Raw genomic sequence first — 4,686 nt, 5'->3', positions numbered from 1 at the left:
TCTGTCTTAATTTTTTTTAGTTATTTATTAACATCAAAAACAATCTTTATTTACAATAAAACACCATGTTTGGAAAGCCTTGTTTTTACATAATAATGAGACCAGGCAATGATAATATTCCCTCAAAACAAAACCGCAAGCAAATTAACTCTCACCCCCACCATGTTTCTTCAAATGTCAGTCACCTGTATGAGAGTTAAACTGGTAAATTTCATTTACTATTAAGCGAGATTGAAATATTAACTTAATGGTGATTTATAATATTTGAGTACTTTGAGCTAAAACATGGTGCCAAGAAATAATAATTTGAAGGTTTATGACAAGTCCAAAGTTTTCCGTCCTAATATGGAGTAGTTCTTTCTTGTTTGGTAGCCCTGAGGATGTTTGATTTTCCCTCTTTCACATGGAACACTATATTTCACAAAATGAGCGTTTTCAGTACAGTAAGCTAAAGTCAACTGTAATTAGTTATATTGACAGTTAAATGTGCAGCAAAGCCTGTAAATCACTGGCCCAACAGGTTTGTACCACAAAGCCCCATAAATCAGCAATGTCTTTATTCTGTACTCAGGGGCTGTTTTTGGAGGGGTTTTTGTTTAGCGAAGAGAGGAAGCGAGTATTGTCGAGACTCTTAAAGTCCCAACAAACTTTGCTATCAAACAAAGTGGGCCTCTTAACTCTCCCGTATGGGCTGATAATGCCCAAATAAATGTTAATAAGGCAGCACATACTTAGGCATACCACAGCCACTATTAATAATATTGCCATCGAATGAGGGCTTGCTTTTTTAAATATTTCCAAGCCATCCTTTTTTGTCTTCTGGTTCTCCGAGGTGCAGTCCTACAAAGATTGCATACCTGTACGCATGTAGAGAAGGACTTATGCGTATAAGACTAAGGAGCATGAGAAAGATACTGAAAAGGGAAGTCAAGTACTAGACTATATGAGGCAATTGTGGGTATAGGTGGGTCGACCTAGTAGTAGCAGCAGTGGGCAAGGTTAGAATTATCCCTTAAAGTCAAGAGGCAGACCTTAACACACATCAACAGCCTTCCCTCCCCTCTTAAAAACTTGGCAAGAGCTACTAAGGTCTTGTGGCACTGAGCCTGGAGCAGAAGCAGTCATGCTGTGCTCACATCATGTGTTTATATGATGGATCCTGCATTTGACATGAGAGATCAGTTTACTTACAGGACTACAGTTTGCATCTAGCCCCCATGCTAAAGCACCTCTAGCTATCATGGGCTACAGAGGATAAGATTTCGAAAGAAATATGCCTTTACTGAGATCAGGCACAGATGGTAATAAAGATGATAGTAAAGATGGCATAGATCTGAATAGGGAAGTAAATAAAAAGAATACCGGTAATTTCTTAGACTTGGGAGGATATGTGCTGTTGACAGCATGCACAGTTAAGGACTATGGATGATATAGGATAAAACGGGGATAGTTCCCTCTGGAATCTGAAACAGGTGCAAGTGTGAGATTATCTGAATGTCTTTGCCATTTAACTTGCAGAAAATGATATTTGAGAAAGGGATTCCTTCTTTTTATCGGACTAAGAAGAAACTACAGTAACAAAGCATAGCTTGCCATGGTTAGCTGCTAGCCAAATGAAATAAGGTGCCACATTGTACTTCAAAAGGCCATCAGGCTGCATGGAAAAGTGAATTCCACACTGAAGACATAAATGATAGGCACTGGATGGTCAATGGCAATAACGCGGTGCAGAGCCAAAATACTTTCTCTCCCCCATTCCATCCAACTTTGGCTCCCTATTCACAGATTGCAAAGTGGCTGGCTTTGAAACATGCAAAAGTCCCATCAAGTGACTTTACCCCATTTTTAAGTCTCAAGCTGAAGTACCAGTGGCAAGAGTTGTGGAAAGGTCAAAACAATATGCTGAAACCAGTATATTGATTGTGGTCAAATGTATCACCATACCATATCATACCTTGCTGGAGTCTCCACAGTTTTTCTGTATACCCATTTCTCTGCTCTGAATTTAGCCTCAGTTGTAGATGTCAGTGCTGATCTGCACATTTTATTCTGCTTTATGAGCTCTAGTGCAGGCTTCCTCAACCTTGGCCCTCCAGATGTTTTTGGCCTACAACTCCCATGATCCCTAGCTAGCAGGACCAGTGGTCAGGGATGATGGGCATTGTAGTCTCAAAACATCTGAAGGGCCGAGGTTGAAGAAGCCTGCTCTAGTGCCTTCCTTTTTAATGCCTTTGAATTACTGAACGCAAGGTGCTGATGAAATAATGCTCCTGAGTTTGTAATAAAACCAATGTGTGGCATAATGTGACATAACTGTCACTGTGCTATACAGTGGTAACTTGGGTTAAGTACTTAATTCGTTCCGGAGGTCCGTTCTTAACCTGAAACTGTTCTTAACCTGAGACACCACTTTAGCTAATGGGGCCTCCCGCTGCCGCCGTGCCACCGCCATGAGATTTCTGTTCTCATCCTGAAGCAAAGTTCTTAACCCAAGGTACTATTTCTGGGTTAGCAGAGTCTGTAACCTGAAGCGTCTGTAATCTGAAGTGTCTGTAACCTGAGGTACCACTGTAATTGTCCTACTTGCCTACCTATGTTGTCTTTCTTTTTTTCTCCCAGAAGAAATAGAAAAGCATCGGAAAATATGTTTGGCTTAAGACTGATATCAGGCCTAAAGCAACTATTTGTGTTTCTAGAAATAGAGAGAAGTTTGACCTATGCTATAGTAAAAGTTTTAAAAACACATAACACTACCCAGTTATCATGTGGTATTCAGATTAGGGGCAGATGTAATTTGTTGGCCATTGGAACAGTTAAAAATACATTTCAGAGATCACCTAGGGGCAGCCAATGCTTCTGCAACTGGGCTTCATTTGAAAGCTGGTACATGTTCTATGTCAACTAGAATAAAGTTTCCGGTGTTGAATTATTGGCTGCAGTCACAATTCATAGACAATTCTAGACTTTCCAAATTACACTTAAAGGAACTATCATGACCTTCTGAATAATAATTCTTGGTTGGCTCAGATTCACAAACAATTAAGCAGATGTTTCTTTTCAGGGGAGTTCGTCTTGGAACAAGACCGTCTATGAGTAAAGGTCCTGTTTAAAACTAGACATACTACAAGAGGATCTAGCATCAAGTGATGAAATGGTCCCAGACTCTTTAAAACAGGCAGCAATTAGACCACTCCTGAAGACCTGAACAACTGTAGCCGCATTGCAAACATGCCCTTCCTGGGCATGGTGTTCAAGTTAGTGCTTGCCCTCTTGGATGAAACCTATTTTCTAGATCCATTTCAACCAGGCTTTAGGCTATCTTTGTTGCCCTGAAAGAGGGAGTGCAACCCTGCCAATTCTCTGGGACCTTTTGATCCAAGAAGCTTTTGACCCAACAAACCATGGTCTTTTTCTGGAATGATGGTCTCAGTTGGGTGTTGGAGGTAGAGCATTAGAGTGGAACTGCAGCTGCATGATCCTGCATTCCAGAAGGTGGCGCTCCACAATTACTCTTTTGCCCCTTGGCAGTTACGCTGCGGGGTCATCTTGGGGATCCATTTTCTCCCTTGTGCTGTGCAACATTTACATGGGAGTGTTCATCCAGAGATACTGCCTGAAATGTCACCAAAGCATGATGCCTCTCTCTTTTCCACCTGGGTAGGTGGTGGATGTTCTAAATCAGTGCCAGAGAATGGTAATGGACTGGATGAAATCAACAACTTGAGACTCAGCCTTGATGATGACGATGCTGATGATTAGCCAAAGGCCTAGGACAGTGTTTCTCAACCTGTGGGTCCCCAGATGTTGTTGCACTACAACTCCCATCATTCCTAGCCAGCATGACCAATGGTCAAGGATGATGGGAGTTGTTAGTCCAACAATATCTGGGGACCCACAGGTTGAGAACCACTGGCCTAGGAGAAGAGGAATGGTTTTGCTTGGCGCATGAAGATATGTAACAAAGGTGCCAGGAGAGCTTCCCTAGAAAGATCATTACACAAGTGGGGAGCCATTGCAGAAAAGGCCTGCTCTAATGTTCCTGCCTTCCAGACCTCTTGCAGAGGAGGCACATGAAGAAGAGCTTCTGATTTTGGTCACAGGGTCCATCCAGGTCAGTTCCTATGGGGAGAGGCGGATAACTTGGATGAGTTGTTAGTGGGTGGTTTGTTTGCCCAGTTGAGTTGTTGTAGCTAGGTCCATTATATTCTTTCTAAAGGCTCAGCTTCACAGTTGGAGGGTGCAAGATCCACCATTGTTGCTGGTGACACAGCTGGTCTCAGTGGCACAGGGTGCCTTTTATCAGCTTAATAGGATATACCAACTGTGAGGCTATGTGGACAGGCTATTCATTCTTTGGTCCCCTCCCATTTAGATTACTACAATGGGTTATATGTGGGTCTTTGAAAATGGCCTAGAAGCTTTAGCTGGTCCAAAATAAGGCAGCAAGATTACAAACTGGGACTGGCTGTTCTCATCATACCAGGTCAGTATATATGGGGTCTTAGGGGAGGGGTTGTACCTCTGGTGGGGGACACGTCGTGCTCCTTCTGGGGTAGTTTGCCCACCCTTGGTCCCCCCCCCCTGCATTCAGCTCTCACCTGTGGCTCCTAGAAGCTGTCAGCATGGCCACACCCTGGAAAATGGCTTTGACTGGCTGGCTAAACTAGTTGAGGGTAGCCAATGGAT

The sequence above is a fragment of the Podarcis muralis genome, chromosome 6, assembly GCF_964188315.1.
Source record: "Podarcis muralis chromosome 6, rPodMur119.hap1.1, whole genome shotgun sequence".
Classification (NCBI taxonomy): Eukaryota; Metazoa; Chordata; class Lepidosauria; order Squamata; family Lacertidae; genus Podarcis; species Podarcis muralis.
This window is presented reverse-complemented; position numbering follows the sequence as displayed.